Genomic DNA, 22,181 nt, shown 5'->3' with positions numbered 1-22,181 from the left:
GAGCGACTCTGACGATATGGAGGAGGAACATGGGGTGTCATGCTCTTAGTACGTACCCTTCCCCCTTACTACCTCTCACCCACAACCCGGACTTCCAACCGGGCCTTGACCCGAAAGCCTTACAAACTTTGGTAGACGACCCCCTACCCCGACTAAGACATGTCTGTTCCAACCGGGGACTGAAAGACCTGACAGAGTTACGTGGGGTGACCCCTCAGCCCTTCCTGACGCGCTTTCGCTATGCACAGGTACGCAACTACATAAAACTTCTCCCACAGGGACAGGCCTTGGGCAGAGATCTCACAACCTTTGAGAGACTGTGCTCAGCCCCTGACCCACTATCACATGGAATTTCACATCTCTACTCCCTTCTCCAAACGCAAACCCCAGTAGAGACACCTAACTTTATGGGGAAATGGGAGGAATCCCTAAATAAGACGTTTAGCGCCCCAGAATGGGAGAAGATCTGCAACACTGTTCACCACTGCTCAACATTTAGCAAGAGTCAGGAGACAGCTTTTAAACTACTCACGAGATGGTACCACACACCAGCTACAGCGCATCACATAAACACTCAAGACTCCCGCCTATGCTGGAGATGTGAAAAGGAGATAGGCACACTCATACACATTTGGTGGAACTGTGAACTGATACAACCGTTCTGGCACACTATCCATCAAGTTATAGCCCGCTTCTCAGATAATCCCCCACCTCTTGAACCGGCGGCCATGCTGCTCCACCACACATCCACCCCCACATCCAAATATAAAAAGACACTCACGATCCGGATCATTAATGTAGCAAAAAATTAATCCCGCAGTTTTGGAAGAAAAAAACCGCCCCACCCATATCCCAGTGGTTTACCCAAATGGAGGACCTCAGAGCTGTTGAGGAACTTATCATGCACGCGGCTGGCCCGCAAAAACAACAACAGACTTACCTAGACATATGGACGCAGTGGATACTGACGACTACGAAACCGGAATTCCAGACTATGCTAACGGGCCACACGACCGATATCCCACGACCGACAAATGCAGAGACAGTAGACTAACCCTATTCCTCCTTCCCTACCTGAACCCTACCCCCCTTCTCCCTGACTCACTTACCTCGCACCGACTAGAGAGATGAAGACCCGTAACCCAGAGCAAGCAGACACACTAGGCTGAGTGACCATGAGCACTGGGCACTGACGGCTAATGTACACAACTCTGCCCATCGGCTTAACCAACCTACACATCTGAAGACCTGGTCGGTAACCGAACTCGTAGTGCCCATTACGATCCTATATCTCACCAGACCAAACTCATGATAGCTACAGACCTAGTCGGACAAAATGTTGCTTGTTGACTACTGACGAAGACCTGCGAGCTCTGAGATTCATAGGGCCTGCGTGCCCACGAGAATGTGTTTTTGTTCTTTTGTTTTCTCCCAAATGGACATACGTTATGTCCTGAATCCTAGTCGTGATTGAATATACAGTGCTTATTATGATTTTATGTAACATCAGATTCAATTTACCACGAGACAGTCATTACCTGATAATATGGTTATGTGAAGCATAGTGGAGATGTTTTGAGTATTGACGAGGACCTGCGAGTCCACTGCTCCATGGGGCCTTCGCGCCCACAAGTTTATATCTGTGCTCTATTGTTTCTATATGGTTGGACACACGTTGTGTTCTGAATATTGCCTATCACTGTACATGGAGACTTGCACGTCTCGGAATGACTCTTTTATCTTTGAAATAAAAATCATATTTACAAAAAAAAAAAAAAACGCCAGGTTGTGATTTTTTCTCTTAAGTAAATTCAATACTCAATTCCCACAGATCTTTTCCCAATAATCACACTCCTCGAATTCATATTTCTCTCAGAGCTTATTCTAAACATATCATTTTTCCTTTTTATTGAGCCTCATCCAGTATTCTATTTTACAGATGAATAGCAAATTTTCTTTCAGAGTTATGAAAGAGGAAAAAATCACCAAACTGACATCATTTCAAAGAAGTATTATTTAAAGTGCCACAGTGTGCAGAAAGTGCTGGTAACATTTAAAGTGACAGAGCTGATTGACCTGCAGAGTGCTGGACCTTGGTGAGGTGAGGAGGTCCTTCACTGCCAGCCACACACGTTAGCTAATCCCTTAATGTTTTGATCTCTCAATCCCAAACCCCTCCTGACCTCTCACAATTTTCTGTTTTTTTTTTACAATTTCCCTATTTGTTTCTTCTAAACTCCCTTTCCTTACTTGTCCTCCCTTCTGTTCAGGCTCCTTCCCGCGTGACCGGGGCTCAGTGTTTTGAGAAGTGGGGATATAATGTAAAATCCTATCCCCGCCTGCATTTCATAAAGGAGTTTGGAAAAAAAAAAATGCAGGGCTTGCTGGGGTGATCTGCTGATCTTACCATTTGGTCCATAACTTCTACTGCACCCGGGCTCCTGACTGCCACGGGCCCTCGGTCACTGCCCGAAGTGCCCTAGTGGTCAGTCTGCCCCTGTCTACAGCAGAATGGCTGAAAAATAAATGAATCAAGGTGTTGTAACGGCCCCGTCAAAGTTCAGACCTCAACCCGATTGAAATGCTGTGACGGGACCTTAAGAGAGTCGTGCGCAAACAAATGTCAGCAAACCTCAATAAACCAAAGGAACGTCATAACGAAGAGTCGGCCATAATTCCTCCACAACGATGTGAGAAACTGAAAACGATCACTTCAATCTATGGCTGCTAAAGGTGGTTCTACAAGCGATCATAAGGTATATAATGTGTGCTTAGTTTTTCACACACAGTTTCTCCATTTTGGCTTTAATTTTTGTTAAATAAATGACACAGTGTGATATGTCATGTGTTGTTAATCTTGTATTTACCCAATTTTAAAACCCGCTAAGGAACAGATGATTGTTATTATGTCCTGATATGTAAAACCACAGAATTCAAAGAGGGTGTACTTTTTCCATGACTGTTTCTCACACAGCATATATAACATATAATAAACCAAGCATTGTATAGAACATGTAATATAGCTCGCTCACAGTGTATAGAACATATAATATAGCTCGCTCACAGTGTATAGAACATGTAATATAGCTCGCTCACAGTGTATAGAACATATAATATAGCTCGCTCACAGTGTATAGAACATGTAATATAGCTCGCTCACAGTGTATAGAACATATAATATAGCTCGCTCACAGTGTATAGAACATGTAATATAGCTCGCTCACAGTGTATAGAACATGTAATATAGCTCGCTCACAGTGTATAGAACATGTAATATAGCTCGCTCACAGTGTATAGAACATGTAATATAGCTCGCTCACAGTGTATAGAACATATAATATAGCTCGCTCACAGTGTATAGAACATGTAATATAGCTCGCTCACAGTGTATAGAACATGTAATATAGCTCGCTCACAGTGTATAGAACATGTAATATAGCTCGCTCACAGTGTATAGAACATGTAATATAGCTCGCTCACAGTGTATAGAACATGTAATATAGCTAGCTCACAGTGTATAGAACATGTAATATAGCTCGCTCACAGTGTATAGAACATGTAATATAGCTAGCTCACAGTGTATAGAACATGTAATATAGCTAGCTCACAGTGTATAGAACATGTAATATAGCTCGCTCACAGTGTATAGAACATGTAATATAGCTCGCTCACAGTGTATAGAACATGTAATAGCTCGCTCACAGTGTATAGAACATGTAATATAGCTAGCTCACAGTGTATAGAACATATAATATAGCTCGCTCACAGTGTATAGAACATATAATATAGCTCTCTCAGTGTATAGAACATGTAATATAGCTTGCTCACAGTGTATAGAACATGTAATATAGCTAGCTCACAGTGTATAGAACATGTAATATAGCTCGCTCACAGTGTATAGAACATATAATATAGCTCGCTCGCAGTGTAAAGAACATATAATATAGCTCGCTCACAGTGTATAGAACATGTAATATAGCTCGCTCACAGTGTATAGAACATGTAATATAGCTCGCTCAGTGTATAGAACATGTAATATAGCTCGCTCACAGTGTATAGAACATATAATACAGGGAGTGCAGAATTATTAGGCAAATGAGTATTTTGACCACATCATCCTCTTTATGCACGTTGTCTTACTCCAAGCAGTATAGGCTCGAAAGCCTACTACCAATTAAGCATATTAGGTGATGTGCATCTCTGTAATGAGAAGGGGTGTGGTCTAATGACATCAACACCCTATATCAGGTGTGCATAATTATTAGGCAACTTCCTTTCCTTTGGAAAAATGGGTCAAAAGAAGGACTTGACAGGCTCAGAAAAGTCAAAAATAGTGAGATATCTTGCAGAGGGATGCAGCACTCTTAAAATTGCAAAGCTTCTGAAGCGTGATCATCGAACAATCAAGCGTTTCATTCAAAATAGTCAACAGGGTCGCAAGAAGCGTGTGGAGAAACCAAGGCGCAAAATAACTGCCCATGAACTGAGAAAAGTCAAGCGTGCAGCTGCCAAGATGCCACTTGCCACCAGTTTGGCCATATTTCAGAGCTGCAACATCACTGGAGTGCCCAAAAGCACAAGGTGTGCAATACTCAGAGACATGGCCAAGGTAAGAAAGGCTGAAAGACGACCACCACTGAACAAGACACACAAGCTGAAACGTCAAGACTGGGCCAAGAAATATCTCAAGACTGATTTTTCTAAGGTTTTATGGACTGATGAAATGAGAGTGAGTCTTGATGGGCCAGATGGATGGATTGGTAAAGGGCAGAGAGCTCCAGTCCGACTCAGACGCCAGCAAGGTGGAGGTGGAGTACTGGTTTGGGCTGGTATCATCAAAGATGAGCTTGTGGGGCCTTTTCGGGTTGAGGATGGAGTCAAGCTCAACTCCCAGTCCTACTGCCAGTTTCTGGAAGACACCTTCTTCAAGCAGTGGTACAGGAAGAAGTCTGCATCCTTCAAGAAAAACATGATTTTCATGCAGGACAATGCTCCATCACACGCGTCCAAGTGCTCAACAGCGTGGCTGGCAAGAAAGGGTATAAAAGAAGAAAATCTAATGACATGGCCTCCTTGTTCACCTGATCTGAACCCCATTGAGAACCTGTGGTCCATCATCAAATGTGAGATTTACAAGGAGGGAAAACAGTACACCTCTCTGAACAGTGTCTGGGAGGCTGTGGTTGCTGCTGCACGCAATGTTGATGGTGAACAGATCAAAACACTGACAGAATCCATGGATGGCAGGCTTTTGAGTGTCCTTGCAAAGAAAGGTGGCTATATTGGTCACTGATTTATTTTTGTTATGTTTTTGAATGTCAGAAATGTATATTTGTGAATGTTGAGATGTTATATTGGTTTCACTGGTAAAAATAAATAATTGAAATGGGTATATATTTGTTTTTTGTTAAGTTGCCTAATAATTATGCACAGTAATAGTCACCTGCACACACAGATATCCCCCTAAAATAGCTATAACTAAAAACAAACTAAAAACTACTTCCAAAAATATTCAGCTTTGATATTAATGAGTTTTTTGGGTTCATTGAGAACATGGTTGTTGTTCAATAATAAAATTAATCCTCAAAAATACAACTTGCCTAATAATTCTGCACTCCCTGTATAGAATATATCTCACACAGTGTATAGAACATATAATATAGCTCACACAGTGTATAGAATATTTCTCACACAGTGTCCAGAACATATCATATAGCTCACACAGTGTATATAATATAGCTCACACAGTGTATAAAACATATAATATAGCTCACACAGTGAATATCATATAGCTCACACAGTGTATATAATATAGCTCACACAGTGTATATTATATAGCTCACACAGTGTATATAATATAGCTCACACAGTGTATAGAATATAGCTCACACAGTGTATAGAATATAGCTCACACAGTGTATAGAATATAGCTCACACAGTGTATAGAATATAGCTCACACAGTGAATATCATATAGCTCACACAGTGAATATCATATAGCTCACACAGTGTATATCCTATAGCTCACACAGTGTATATAATATAGCTCACACAGTGTATATAATATAGCTCACACAGTGTATATAATATAGCTCACACAGTGAATATAATATAGCTCACACAGTGAATATAATATAGCTCACACAGTGTATATAATATAGCTCACACAGTGTATATAATATAGCTCACACAGTGTATATAATATAGCTCACACAGTGAATATAATATAGCTCACACAGTGAATATAATATAGCTCACACAGTGTATATAATATAGCTCACACAGTGTATATAATATAGCTCACACAGTGTATATAATATAGCTCACACAGTGTATATAATATAGCTCACACAGTGTATATAATATAGCTCACACAGTGTATATAATATAGCTCACACAGTGTATATAATATAGCTCACACAGTGTATATAATATAGCTCACACAGTGTATATAATATAGCTCACACAGTGTATATAATATAGCTCACACAGTGAATATAATATAGCTCACACAGTGTATATAATATAGCTCACACAGTGAATATAATATAGCTCACACAGTGTATATAATATAGCTCACACAGTGAATATAATATAGCTCACACAGTGAATATAATATAGCTCACACAGTGTATATAATATAGCTCACACAGTGTATATAATATAGCTCACACAGTGAATATAATATAGCTCACACAGTGTATATAATATAGCTCACACAGTGAATATAATATAGCTCACACAGTGTATATAATATAGCTCACACAGTGTATATAATATAGCTCACACAGTGTATATAATATAGCTCACACAGTGTATATAATATAGCTCACACAGTGTATATAATATAGCTCACACAGTGTATATAATATAGCTCACACAGTGTAGATTATATAGCTCACACAGTGTAGATTATATAGCTCACACAGTGTATATAATAATATAGCTCACACAGTGTATATAATATAGCTCACACAGTGTATAAAACATATAATATAGCTCACACAGTGAATATCATATAGCTCACACAGTGAATATAATATAGCTCACACAGTGAATATAATATAGCTCACACAGTGAATATAATATAGCTCACACAGTGAATATAATATAGCTCACACAGTGAATATAATATAGCTCACACAGTGTATATTATATAGCTCACACAGTGTATATTATATAGCTCACACAGTGTATATAATAATATAGCTCACACAGTGAATATAATATAGCTCACACAGTGAATATAATATAGCTCACACAGTGAATATAATATAGCTCACACAGTGAATATAATATAGCTCACACAGTGAATATAATATAGCTCACACAGTGTATATTATATAGCTCACACAGTGTATATAATAATATAGCTCACACAGTGTATATAATATAGCTCACACAGTGTATATAATATAGCTCACACAGTGTATATAATATAGCTCACACAGTGAATATAATATAGCTCACACAGTGTATATAATATAGCTCACACAGTGAATATAATATAGCTCACACAGTGAATATAATATAGCTCACACAGTGAATATAATATAGCTCACACAGTGAATATAATATAGCTCACACAGTGTATATAATAATATAGCTCACACAGTGTATATAATATAGCTCACACAGTGTATAAAACATATAATATAGCTCACACAGTGAATATCATATAGCTCACACAGTGAATATAATATAGCTCACACAGTGTATATAATAATATAGCTCACACAGTGTATATAATATAGCTCACACAGTGTATATAATATAGCTCACACAGTGTATAAACATATAATATAGCTCACACAGTGAATATCATATAGCTCACACAGTGAATATAATATAGCTCACACAGTGAATATAATATAGCTCACACAGTGAATATCATATAGCTCACACAGTGAATATAATATAGCTCACACAGTGAATATAATATAGCTCAAACAGTGTATATAATATAGCTCACACAGTGATTATAATATAGCTCACACAGTGTATATAATATAGCTCACACAGTGTATATAATATAGCTCACACAGTGTATATAATATAGCTCACACAGTGTATATAATATAGCTCACACAGTGTATATAATATAGCTCACACAGTGTATAGAATATAGCTCACACACTGTATATAATATAGCTCACACACTGTATATAATATAGCTCACACAGTGTATATAATATAGCTCACACAGTGTATATAATATAGCTCACACAGTGTATATAATATAGCTCACACAGTGAATATAATATAGCTCACACAGTGTATATTATATAGCTCACACAGTGTATATAATAATATAGCTCACACAGTGTATATAATATAACTCACACAGTGTATATTATAATATATATTATATACACTGTGTGAGCTATATTATATACACTGTGTGAGCTATATTATATACACTGTGTGAGCTATATTATATACACTGTGTGAGCTATATGATATACACTGTGTGAGCTATATGATATACACTGTGTGAGCTATATTATATTCACTGTGTGAGCTATATAATATAGCTCACACAGTGAATATAATATAGCTCACACAGTGTATATAATATAGCTCACACAGTGTATATAATATAGCTCACACAGTGTATATAATATAGCTCACACAGAGAATATAATATAGCTCACACAGTGTATATAATATAGCTCACACAGTGTATATAATATAGCTCACACAGTGTATATAATATAGCTCACACACTGTATATAATATAGCTCACACAGTGTATATAATATAGCTCACACAGTGTATATAATATAGCTCACACAGTGTATATAATATAGCTCACACACTGTATATAATATAGCTCACACAGTGTATATAATATAGCTCACACACTGTATATAATATAGCTCACACAGTGAATATAATATAGCTCACACACTGTATATAATATAGCTCACACAGTGTATATAATATAGCTCACACAGTGTATATAATATAGCTCACACAGTGTATATAATATAGCTCACACAGTGTATATAATATAGCTCACACAGTGTATATAATATAGCTCACACAGTGTATATAATATAGCTCACACAGTGTATATAATATAGCTCACACAGTGTATATAATATAGCTCACACAGTGTATATAATATAGCTCACACAGTGTATATAATATAGCTCACACAGTGTATATAATATAGCTCACACAGTGTATATAATATAGCTCACACAGTGTATATAATATAGCTCACACAGTGTATATAATATAGCTCACACAGTGTATATAATATAGCTCACACAGTGTATATAATATAGCTCACACAGTGTATATAATATAGCTCACACAGTGTATATAATATAGCTCACACAGTGTATATAATATAGCTCACACAGTGTATATAATATAGCTCACACAGTGTATATAATATAGCTCACACAGTGTATATAATATAGCTCACACAGTGTATATAATATAGCTCACACAGTGTATATAATATAGCTCACACAGTGTATATAATATAGCTCACACAGTGTATATAATATAGCTCACACAGAGTATATAATATAGCTCACACAGAGTATATAATATAGCTCACACAGTGTATATAATATAGCTCACACAGTGTATATAATATAGCTCACACAGTGTATATAATATAGCTCACACAGTGTATATAATATAGCTCACACAGTGTATATAATATAGCTCACACAGTGTATATAATATAGCTCACACAGTGTATATAATATAGCTCACACAGTGAATATAATATAGCTCACACAGTGTATATAATATATATATATTAAAATAACATGACACAGAGGGGAGGTGACATTACAAGGTCCTGCTGACACCTTGTATCAGATAATTCAAGATGGCAGGCCCAGCACCCAGCTTGCCATTACCCAGGGAAGGGGTACAAAGGGAGTGGGTATAAATGGAGACAGAGGCAGGTCTTACCTTGTGCCCCGGGCTTCCAGCTATCGCCCATTCATGGCAGCAGCTCCTGTTTATGGTGCAGCCCCTGACTTGGGGCAGGCAGTAGTGTGTGTGCAGGGGCAGATGGGGCAGGCAGTAGTGTGTGTGCAGGGGCAGATGGGGCAGGCAGTAGTGTGTGTGCAGGGGCAGATGGGGCAGGCAGTAGTGTGTGTGCAGGGGCAGATGGGGCAGGCAGTAGTGTGTGTGCAGGGGCAGATGGGGCAGGCAGTAGTGTGTGTGCAGGGGCAGATGGGGCAGGCAGTGGTGTGTGTGCAGGGGCAGATGGGGCAGGCAGTGGTGTGTGTGCAGGGGCAGATGGGGCAGGCAGTAGTGTGTGTGCAGGGGCAGATGGGGCAGGCAGTATTGTGTGTGCAGGGGCAGATGGGGCAGGCAGTATTGTGTGTGCAGGGGCAGATGGGGCAGGCAGTATTGTGTGTGCAGGGGCAGATGGGGCAGGCAGTATTGTGTGTGCAGTGGCAGATGGGGCAGGCAGTAGTGTGTGTGCAGGGGCAGATGGGGCAGGCAGTATTGTGTGTGCAGGGGCAGATGGGGCAGGCAGTAGTGTGTGTGCAGGGGCAGATGGGGCAGGCAGTAGTGTGTGTGCAGGGGCAGATGGGGCAGGCAGTAGTGTGTGTGCAGGGGCAGATGGGGCAGGCAGTAGTATGTGTGCAGGGGCAGATGGGGCAGGCAGTAGTGTGTGTGCAGGGGCAGATGGGGCAGGCAGTAGTGTGTGTGTGTGTGTGTGCAGGGGCAGATGGGGCAGGCAGTAGTGTGTATGTGCAGGGGCAGGCAGTAGTGTGTGTGTGTGTGTGTGTGCAGGGGCAGATGGGGCAGGCAGTAGTGTGTGTGTGTGCAGGGGCAGGCAGTAGTGTGTGTGCAGGGGCAGATGGGGCAGGCAGTAGTGTGTGTGTGTGCAGGGGCAGATGGGGCAGGCAGTAGTGTGTGTGCAGGGGCAGATGGGGCAGGCAGTAGTGTGTGTGCAGGGGCAGATGGGGCAGGCCGCACTCAGTGTAGAGGGCTGGCTGTGCTGGCCAGTGCAGGGGGAGGTAGTTTTGATGTAGGAGGAAGGCTTAGGAGGAGACTGTACAATGAAGGAGGGAGGGGGCTGGGCTGTACAATGAAGGAGGGGGGCAGTGTAAAGAAGGCGGGGGGGCTGTAAAATGAAGGAGGGAGGGAGGCAGGGAGGGGGGCGGTATAATGAAGGAGGGGGCTGTATAATAAAGGAGGGGGCTGTATAATGAAGGGGATGCTGTATAATGAAGGAGGGGGCGCTATAATGAAGGTGGGGCTGTATAATGAAGGAGGGGGCGGTATAATGAAGGTGGGGCTGTATAATGAAGGGGAAGCTGTATAATGAAGGAGGGGGCGGTATAATGAAGGGGAGGCTGTATAATGAAGGGGAGGCTGTATAATGAAGGAGGGGGCTGTATAATGAAGGGGGCTGTATAATGAAGGGGAGGCTGTATAATGAAGGGGAGGCAGTATAATGAAGGAGGGGGCTGTATAATGAAGGGGGGGCTGTATAATGAAGGAGGGGGCTGTATAATGAAGGGGAGGCTGTATAATGAAGGGGGGGCTGTATAATGAAGGAGGGGGCTGTATAATGAAGGGGGCTGTATAATGAAGGGGAGGCTGTATAATGAAGGGGAGGCAGTATAATGAAGGAGGGGGCTGTATAATGAAGGGGGGGCTGTATAATGAAGGAGGGGGCTGTATAATGAAGGGGAGGCTGTATAATGAAGGGGAGGCTGTATAATGAAGGGGAGGCAGTATAATGAAGGAGGGGGCTGTATAATGAAGGGGGGGCTGTATAATGAAGGAGGGGGCTGTATAATGAAGGGGAGGCTGTATAATGAAGGGGGGCTGTATAATGAAGGAGGGGGCGGTATAATGAAGGTGGGGCTGTATAATGAAGGGGAGGCTGTATAATGAAGGAGGGGGCGGTATAATGAAGGGGAGGCTGTATAATGAAGGGGAGGCAGTATAATGAAGGAGGGGGCTGTATAATGAAGGGGAGGCTGTATAATGAAGGGGGGGCTGTATAATGAAGGAGGGGGCTGTATAATGAAGGGGGCGGTATAATAAAGGGGAGGCAGTATAATGAAGGAGGGGGCTGTATAATGAAGGGGGGGCTGTATAATGAAGGGGAGGCTGTATAATGAAGGGGAGGCTGTATAATGAAGGGGAGGCTGTATAATGAAGGGGGGGCTGTATAATGAAGGAGGGGCGGTATAATGAAGGGGAGGCTGTATAATGAAGGGGGGCTGTATAATAAAGGGGGAGGCTGTATAATGAAGGGGGGCTGTATAATGAAGGAGGGGGGCTGTATAATGAAGGAGGGGGCGGTATAATGAAGGGGAGGCTGTATAATAAAGGGAGGGCTGTATAATGAAGGGGGGCTGTATAATGAAGGGGGGCTGTATAATGAATGGGAGGCTTTATAATAAAGGGGGGGCGTTTAATGAAGGGGAGCTGTATAATGAAGGGGAGGCTGTATAATAAAGGGAGGGCTGTATAATGAAGGGGGCTGTATAATGAATGGGAGGCTTTATAATAAAGGGGGGGCGTTTAATGAAGGGGAGCTGTATAATGAAGGAGGGGGCTATATAATGAAGGGGAGGCTGTATAATGAAGGAGGGTGTAACGGAACGCAGTATTATAGTCCACGATCTCCGTTGGTATCTTAGGTAATCCACAGTCAGAGTTAGAAAGCACGGCAGTATCCCCAATCCTCCCAATAACCGGACGAAACACAGTTTGGAAGTCAACTAACTCGCTTTATTCACAGACTTCCATATTTATGCAGTTCCCCTTGCAAGGGGTTTCCTTCCAGTTGTTACAGGGGATTTCTCCCATCAGGCAGTATGATTATCCCAACAGGCATTGCTGCACGAGAGGGACCATCCCACTAAAATGGACGATTAAGTGGATTATCCCCTCGTGCAGCAAAACTGGCAATTCACATAGAAATCCATATTTCACATAATATTACTCGCTTTCATACGAATGACCATTCGGTAGATAGCTGGGGTCTGCGGGCACATTTAGTGAGAATACCGCTCAGATCCCAGCTAAACTAACCGAACGCCGCACAAAATACACTTAACCATCGAGTTCGGTTTGAAACTACCGAACATCGATGGGGAACAGAATGTGGCGAACGCGGAACTCCCGAACGCTCTGGAAGTCTAGCGGTGTTCGGATCATTGAGTAGCCGTTTTCAGTTCCAGGCTCTCGACGACCGAACACCGCTGCAGAGACAAAGGATCCAAGATGGCCGACCGCTGCATGGTCGGTAGCCGAACGACGGCCACCTAGGAGAGCCTTCAATTACCGATTGCAACATTGTTGCAATCGGTTAATTAGTGCCACACGACTGTGAGTGTGTGGTCTACCTGGGGAGCCCGCATTCGTTTGGCGAACGGCCCGGATAGCCGTGTTTCGTCAAACGAAAGGTTTGCATGCTGGTAGCGTACGGCTGCCAGCATGCGAAACGGCCATAATATAATACATACACAATCAAGGTACACAGTAACACATTCAGCCTACGGACAACCTTTGTTAAATATAGTCCAGAAGTGGCTAGGTTTGCCACAATGCTCCCCCAGAACCAAGCCGGCATAGGAGATTATAGCCGGCGGGAAGATCAAGGAGCCCTCCACCTTCTCTTCCGGCGCGGCCTGAAGTGACGTCACAACGCCGTTTGGGCACGGACGGCGCACCGGAAATGACATCAGCAGATGGCGACGGGCAAAACCCGGAAGTGGGTGCCCGCGCCGGAAGCAGATGGCCGGGAACACGGGCGGAAGAGGAGCCTGCAGGATCCAATAGTTACAGGGGTGCCGCGGATCGGGCGGCAGCCCCAAGGCTGGGGGAGCACACAGGACCGGTCACTTCACGGGGTGCCGCGGAGCGGGCGGCAGCCCCAACGCTCATGTACTGCCAGGATGCCGGCGGTCGGGAGGCCGTGTCGGCTGCAGCCCCCCTGGGAGCTGGGAGGCTCCAGCGTGATTCGGGAGAGGATGAGGAGTCAGAAGAGGAGAGAGAGGGTGCTGGAGGACGACCCCTGCGCCTTCCCCCATTCGGTGAGTTGGCATGCGCTGGCGCCTGGGGTTCTGCAGGGGGATCAGGGCAGGATAGTGAGGTGCTGCGCCTGCTGAGGCTTTTAGTGGAGGGACAAGCTAGGGGTAGTGGTCAAGGGGCTCAGGGTCAAATTGGTGTGGATAGTTTAAGGGGTCAGGGGGTAGGGGTTGGTTCTTTTCTCCCTGGGTGTGAACTGGCTCCGCTAGGTTTACATGTGCCATCCGAGGTGCAGAAGAAGATTATTCGGGGTGAGTATGTGGATCTCCTTTCCCTCGTTCCGCCAGATAAGGAGTCAGTGGACAGACCGCGGCGTGGTGAACAATTGGACGGCGAGAAGGGTAAGGCTATCCCGTGCACGTTCGGAATTTGGCTGCAGGGATTTAATATCTTTGCTAGTGTTCTAGTGCGTCGCTTCCCAGAGAGGGCCCCATCGCTATTTGGCTATCTGGACTTAATTTGGGGCGTGTACAAGGTTTATGGGGGGCAATGCTGGTTCAAATACGACCAGCAATTCCGCCAGAAGATGGCGGCGTGTCCGGGCATGGGTTTTGGGGTGCAAGACGGCAGCCTGTGGCTGCTACTGATGACCCCGTGTCGTCCCTCTCCCTTTCCAGGGGCTGCCGGCGTTCCTACGGGTAATTCGGCGGGTCAGAGAAAGGGAGTCTGTTGGCTCTTCAACGAGAGCCACTGTAAGTGGTTTAGTTCATGTAGATTCCGGCACAAGTGTGCCCACTGTGGGGGAGCCCACCCGGCTCTTCGCTGTTTCAGGAAGGGTAGACCATCCGCCGCCAAGGGCTCTGGTAGGGACGACGTTTCTCGCGGCGAGGACTCCGGTGAGCGCGGAAAAGATGCAACCGTGGCTAGACAGGTATCCTAAGCGGGACGTCGCAAGCCTTTTGTTCGACGGATTCACGACGGGTTTCTGGATTCCATTCGTTCTGTCGGACGAGGGTCGGTTTGCCGACAACCTTCGGTCCACTCGGGGAAAAGAGGACTTATTACGGGAAAAATTGGAGGCGGAGATTCAATGGGGCCGCATGGCCGGCCCCTTTGATTTCCCCCACATTCCACAATCTGAGAGTGTCTCCGTTGGGATAGGTACCCAAAAAGGATCCGGGAGCGTTTAAGTTAATTCACCATCTCTCGTACCCTTCGGGGGCGTCGGTCAACGATGACATCGACAGGGATGTGTGCAGGGTGCGCTATGCGTCCTTCGACTCGGCATTGCTCCTCCTTCGGCGGGCCGGTCGTGGGGCGTTATTAGCTAAATCGGACATTGAGTCCGCCTTTCGTTTGTTGCCGCTCCATCTGGATTGTTTCCACTTGTTAGGGTGTTTTGCTCACGGTTCCTACTATTATGATATGTGCATGCCCATGGGCTGCGCTATCTCTTGTTCTTATTTCAAACTGTTTTCTTCCTTTTTGGAGTGGGTCACGGCAAGAGTGTCAGGTTTGGGTTCCTTGACCCATTACCTGGACGACTTTTTGTTTGTCGGTCCGTCAGGTTCTCAGGATTGTTTTTCTTTGCTCCAGGCCTTCCGGTGTGTGGCGTCGGATTTCGGAGTTCCAGTTTCCGAACAGAAAACGGTCGAGGAAAAGTTGGAGGTGTTACTTCGTCTGGTGGACTTGGTTAAGGGTTCTAAGAAGGTTCAGTTGCGTCAAATGCAGGGCCTTTTGGGGCACTTGGTTTTCGCGTGTCGGGTTTTACCGATGGGTCGGGCATTTTGTCTCAGATTGTCCTTGTCCACAGTGGGGGTGAGGGAACCCTTCCATTACATTCGGATCATGAGGCGCCTTCGGGCGGATCTGGCAGTGTGGAGCTCCTTCCTACGCCGTTACAATGGGCACTCTTGTTGGTTGAGGGAGGCCACCTCCAATGCTGCGTTAGAGCTCTTTACCGATGCCTCGGGGTCCGTTGGCTTCGGGGTGTATTTTCGGGGCCAGTGGTGCGCGGGGGAGTGGCCGGAGGAGTGGCGGTCTTCCCCGTTTGGACGGAATTTGACTTTTTTGGAGCTTTTTCCGCTAGTGGTTGTAACGGAGTGCAATATTAAAATCCACGATCTCCGCTGGTATTAAGGGTAAATCCATAGTCAGCGCTAAAAAGTAAGGCAATATCCCAACTCCCCCAGTAACCGGACGAAACACAGTTCTGGGAGTCAACTGAGGTCTTTATTCGCAGGCTTCCATATTTATACCATTCCCCATGCAAGGGGTTTCCAGACAGACTTAGCAGGGGTAATACAGTAGGGGACTACATGGGGGACTTAACATTCTGGACATTTCTCTCATCAGGCACTGCTGCACGAGAGGGATACTCCCACTGGAATACACCGTTAAGTGGATTATCCCTCCGTGCAGTAAAACCGACATTTCACATTAAAATCCATAACTTCCATATAATTCACTTTTTTTACACGAATTGATGGTCGGTAGATAGCTGGGGTCCGGGGTTATACTTCGTGAGAATACCGCTCAGATCCCAGCTAAAACTACCGAACAGCGCACGAAATAAACTTAACCATCGAGTTCGGTTTAAAACTACCGAACCCCGATGGGAAACATAATGGGATACGGGCGGAACTCCCGACCGCTCTGGAAGTCCAGTGGTGTTCGTGGCGTTGAGTAGCCGTTTTCAGTTCCAGGCACTCGACGACCAAACACCGCTGAAGAGACAAAGGATCCAAGATGGCCGACCGCCGCGTGGTCGGTAGTCGAACGACGGCCACCTAGGAAAGCCTTTAATTACTGATTGCAACATTGTTGCAATCGGTTAACGAGCGCCACACGTCTCTTAATGTGTGGTCTATCAGGGGGGCCCATATTCGTTTCACGAACAGCCCAGATAGTCGCTGTTCATGAAACGAAGTACTTGAATGCTAGTGGCTTACGGCTGCTAGCATACGAATTACAATGGACACATAGGACACAGCAAAATACATACATAACATAGCATAAAATACAGACAACCTCATTTCTTTATCTATTTGGTTTGTTTATACTACACATTCCATTCAGCTCGTGCAAAGCGGTCAGTTTTAGAGAAAGGATAGAAATCTTGTGTCTCTTTGTCAACTTGAAAATAACAAAATGGAGTCTGGTCTGTTTAGATTGACTTCAGAATATATACTTTGTATTTCTATCATAGCACAAAATGTCTGCCGATATAAATACCCTGACATAACCCCCCTTTAGTGCATATCATAGCCAAGTAATTTAGCTTATGAGTAGGCACTATGGAAGTCACAAGACATATTGTGCAATCACATCATTTCTAACCTAGGCCCATGCGTGGAATGAACATGTTCGTATGTTTTTGTACCTGTAAGTGTTTTGAACTTTACGCTTAGTACAATCAACCATAATATCATTATTATCATGACACACCCAATAACAATCTTAACATGGATGAACCAGTCAACACGATCAATAAGGTCAGTATCTAACTCAGAGTATTTAAATGTGTCCACAGAAATGTTGTCTTTCCTGATCGACATTTGGATAGTTTGGTTGGGCTTATGGTCCAGCAAGAACTTTAGATTAGGATCTAGAGGGATATCTAGATTCTGGAAGGGATCCACCATCTCAATAGCACTTTCGATGACATCAGTGTACACTGGGTATAGCGTAACGTCACCGATGGTGATACGAGAGTCGTGGGGTACCTTGATCAGTGATACAGGTGCTGGTAAGGCAATTACTTTATTAGTCACCTTGTCCCTGCGAAAAACACTCATGTTTTTAAGACACGTGCTTACCAACCATTTATCTTTTACTAAGATAGCATGTACTAACGCATTACTGTCGGTTTTTGACATAGTTACTTGACATGTTTCAGAGCCATGTTTAACCCCTTAAGGACGGAGCCAAATGTACAAGTTGTGATCAAAACAAAACGTAAACAAACCACAGAATTTGGCTCTATGTCTGTTCAACTATAATTTACCTCTTTCATACTAAGTGCACCCACACTTATTATATATCGGTTTGTTCAGGGGAAACAGGGCTTTCATTCCATATCAAACATTCATATATAGAACTCCATTTTCTATGAATAAAATCTAAAAAAGTTTGTAAAATTAAGAAATTTTGATATTTTTCAATTTCTGCATGTCAATTTAACTGTTAATGTCACAATACTGTTTGGTTTTACTGCAATAAAATATACATATTTGTATTCAGAAATGTCTCATGAGTTAAACAGTAACCCCCATGTATAGGTTTTATGGTGTTTTGGAAAGTTACAGGGTCAAATATACGTCTTGTCTATTTATTTATTTTTTACATAGAAATTTCACAGATTGGTTTGCTGGGCCTAGGTTGCCTTTGAGACCGTATGGCAGCCAGGAAATGTAAGTTACCCCATCATGGCATACCATTTGAAAAAGTAGACATCCCAGGGTATTCAAAATCGGGTATGCCCAGTCTTTTGTAGTAGCCACTTGGGCAAAAACGCTAGCCAAAGTTAGTGTTTGTTTTTTTTTTCCATTTTTCAAATAAAAACTGTACTTTTACTGATAATATTATTGTCAGTGTATAGTTAACTGCCCTGAAACACTCCTAGTTCTATTCAGTGATGTCTCACAAGCGCCACGGTACCCCCCATGTATAGGTTTTATGGGGTTTTTCAAAGTTAAAGGGTTATATTTACGGCTTATCCATAAATGCTTTTTCACAATGAAATTTGTCATATTGGTTTGCTGTGTCTAGGCTGCCTTTGAGACCGTATGGCAGCCAAGAAATGAAAATGACCCCTTAATGGCATACCATTTGAAAAAGTAGACATCCTAAGGTATTCAAAATGGGGTATGGACAGTCTTTTGTAGTAGCCACTTGGGCACAAATGCTAGCCAAAGTTAGTGTTCCGTGTTTTTTCTTGCGTTTTTCACATAAAAACTGTACTTTTACTGATAATATTAACATCAGTATATAGTTTACTGCCCTGAAACACTCCCAGTTCTGTTCAGTGATGTCTCACGAGCGCCACGGTACCCCCCATGTATAGGTTTTATGTTTTTTTTTTAAGTTACAGGGTCATATATACGGCTTATCCATTTATGCTTTTTCACAATGGAATTTATCAGATTAGTTTGCTGTGTCTAGGCTGCCTTTGAGACCGTATGGCAGCCAAGAAATGAAAATTACCCCTTAATGGCATACCATTTGAAAAAGTAGACATCCCAAGGTATTCAAAATGGGGTATGGCCAGTCTTTTGTAGTAGCCACTTGGGCACAAAGGCTAGCCAAAGTTAGTGTTCCGTGTTTTTTTTTGCGTTTTTCACATAAAAACTGTACTTTTACTGATAATATTAACATCAGTATATAGTTTACTGCCCTGAAACACTCCCAGTTCTGTTCAGTGATGTCTCACGAGCGGCACGGTACCCCCCATGTATAGGTTTTATGGGGTTTTCAAAAGTTACAGGGTCATATATAAGGCTTATCCATTTATGCTTTTTCACAATGGAATTTGTCAGATTAGTTTGCTGTGTCTAGGCTGCCTTTGAGACCGTATGGCAGCCAAGAAATGAAAATTACCCCTTAATGGCATACCATTTGAAAAAGTAGACATCCCAAGGTATTCAAAATGGGGTATGGTCAATCGTTTGTAGTAGCCACTTGGGCACAAATGCTAGCCAAAGTTAATGTTAGGTGTTTTTTTTTCCATTTTTCACATAAAAACTGTACTTTTACTGATAATATTAACATCAGTGTATAGTTTACTGCCCTGAAACACTCCCAGTTCTGTTCAGTGATGTCTGACGAGCGCCACGGTACCCCCCATGTATAGGTTTTATGGGGGTTTCGAAAGTTACAGGGTCATATATAAGGCTTATCCATTTATGCTTTTTCACAATGGAATTTGTCAGATTAGTTTGCTGTTTCTAGGCTGCCTTTGAGACCGTATGGCAGCCAAGAAATGAAAATTACCCCTTAATGGCATACCATTTGAAAAAGTAGACATCCCAAGGTATTCAAAATGGGGTATGGCCAGTCTTTTGTAGTAGCCACTTGGGCACAAAGGCTAGCCAAAGTTAGTGTTCCGTGGTTTTTTTTGCGTTTTTCACATAAAAACTGTACTTTTACTGATAATATTAACGTCAGTATATAGTTTACTGCCCTGAAACACTCCCAGTTCTGTTCAGTGATGTCTCACGAGCGGCACGGTACCCCCCATGTATAGGTTTTATGGGGTTTTCAAAAGTTACAGGGTCATATATACGGCTTATCCATTTATGCTTTTTCACAATGGAATTTGTCAGATTAGTTTGCTGTGTCTAGGCTGCCTTTGAGACCGTATGGCAGCCAAGAAATCAAAATTACCCCTTAATGGCATACCATTTGAAAAAGTAGACATCCCAAGGTATTCAAAATGGGGTATGGTCAATCGTTTGTAGTAGCCACTTGGGCACAAATGCTAGTCAAAGTTAATGTTAGGTTTTTTTTTTCCATTTTCCACATAAAAACTGTACTTTTACTGATAATATTAACAACAGTATATAGTTTACTGCCCTGAAACACTCCCAGATCTGTTCAGTGATGTCTCACGAGCGGCACGGTACCCCCCATGTATAGGTTTTATGGGGGTTTCAAAAGTTACAGGGTCATATATAAGGCTTATCCATTTATGCTTTTTCACAATGGAATTTGTCAGATTAGTTTGCTGTGTCTAGGCTGCCTTTGAGACCGTATGGCAGCCAAGAAATGAAAATTACCCCTTAATGGCATACCATTTGAAAAAGTAGACATCCCAAGGTATTCAAAATGGGGTATGGTCAATCGTTTGTAGTAGCCACTTGGGCACAAATGCTAGCCAAAGTTAATGTTAGGTTTTTTTTTTTCAATTTTTCACATAAAAACTGTACTTTTACTGATAATATTAACATCAGTGTATAGTTTACTGCCCTGAAACACTCCCAGTTCTGTTCAGTGATGTCTGACGAGCGCCACGGTACCCCCCATGTATAGGTTTTATGGGGTTTTCAAAAGTTACAGGGTCATATATAAGGCTTATCCATTTATGATTTTTCACAATGGAATTTGTCAGATTAGTTTGCTGTGTCTAGGCTGCCTTTGAGACCGTATGGCAGCCAAGAAATCAAAATTACCCCTTAATGGCATACCATTTGAAAAAGTAGACATCCCAAGGTATTCAAAATTGGGTATGGCCAGTCTTTTGTAGTAGCCATTTGGGCACAAAGGCTAGCCAAAGTTAGTGTTCCGTGTTTTTTTTTGCGTTTTTCACATAAAAACTGTACTTTTACTGAGAATATTATTGTCAGTATATAGTTTACTGCCGTGAAACACTCCTAGTTCTGTTCAGTGATGTCTCACGAGCGCTATGGTACCCCCCGTGTATACGTTTTATGGGGTTTTGGAAAGTTACAGGGTCAAATATACGCTTGTCCATTTTTGGTTTTAAACATTGAAAATTGGCAAAGCGATTTTCTGGGCCTATCTTGTCTTTGAGAGAGCATGGCAGCCTGGGTAATAACATTTCCACTATTATGGCATACCATTTTCAAAAGTAGGCAACCCAGAGTATTTCAAATGGTGCATTTTAAGATGTTTGATCTAACCACTTTATCAGAAATGAAGGCCCCACATAGCGGTAATAGTTTTATTTGTGCTTTTTTCCACACATGAACTCACTTTTCACAGGACATTTCTTATTCCTGGTATGAGTTATTGCAACAAAGCCTCACAATTTTTTTTTAACATTGTCTCCTGAATATAACGGTACCCCCATGTACCGGATTTTCTGTTTTTTGGGGGAAGTCACAGGGACACATATATTAGATGTCCATTTCAAAGTTGGAAATTTGACAAGGTTAATTCCTGGGCCTATTTCGCCTTTGAGAGAGCATGGCAGCCTGGGTAATAACATTTCCACTATTATGGCATACCATTTTCAAAAGTAGGCAACCCAGAGTACAACAAATGGCAGACCTTGAGATGTTTGGTTTAGCCATTTTAACAGAAATGATGGGCCCATGTAGCAATTTCTACTTTTATTTTTGTCTTTTTAATCACATAAATTGCATTTTCACTAGAAATGTCATAATCCTGGTATTAGTTAGTGCACTAAAACCTCAGTATTTTGATTTAACACTGTCTTCTGAATATAACGGTACCCCCACGTAT

General features: G+C 42.7%; 1 protein-coding gene across 1 annotated transcript in view; it reads right to left on the bottom strand.

The window, feature by feature from the left end:
* The window catches only part of LOC134609268 (autophagy-related protein 9A-like), a 79,220-nt gene extending 69,113 nt beyond the window's left edge, over window positions 1-10,107 (bottom strand). Inside the window, exon 1 of the mRNA XM_063452912.1 lies at window positions 9,939-10,107. The gene's annotated coding sequence lies outside the window, so the exon portion shown is untranslated. The remainder of the gene's footprint in view (window positions 1-9,938) is intronic.
* Window positions 10,108-22,181: the final 12,074 nt, after the last annotated feature.

The sequence above is a fragment of the Pelobates fuscus genome, chromosome 4, assembly GCF_036172605.1.
Source record: "Pelobates fuscus isolate aPelFus1 chromosome 4, aPelFus1.pri, whole genome shotgun sequence".
Lineage (NCBI taxonomy): Eukaryota > Metazoa > Chordata > Amphibia > Anura > Pelobatidae > Pelobates > Pelobates fuscus.
This window is presented reverse-complemented; position numbering and strand designations above follow the sequence as displayed.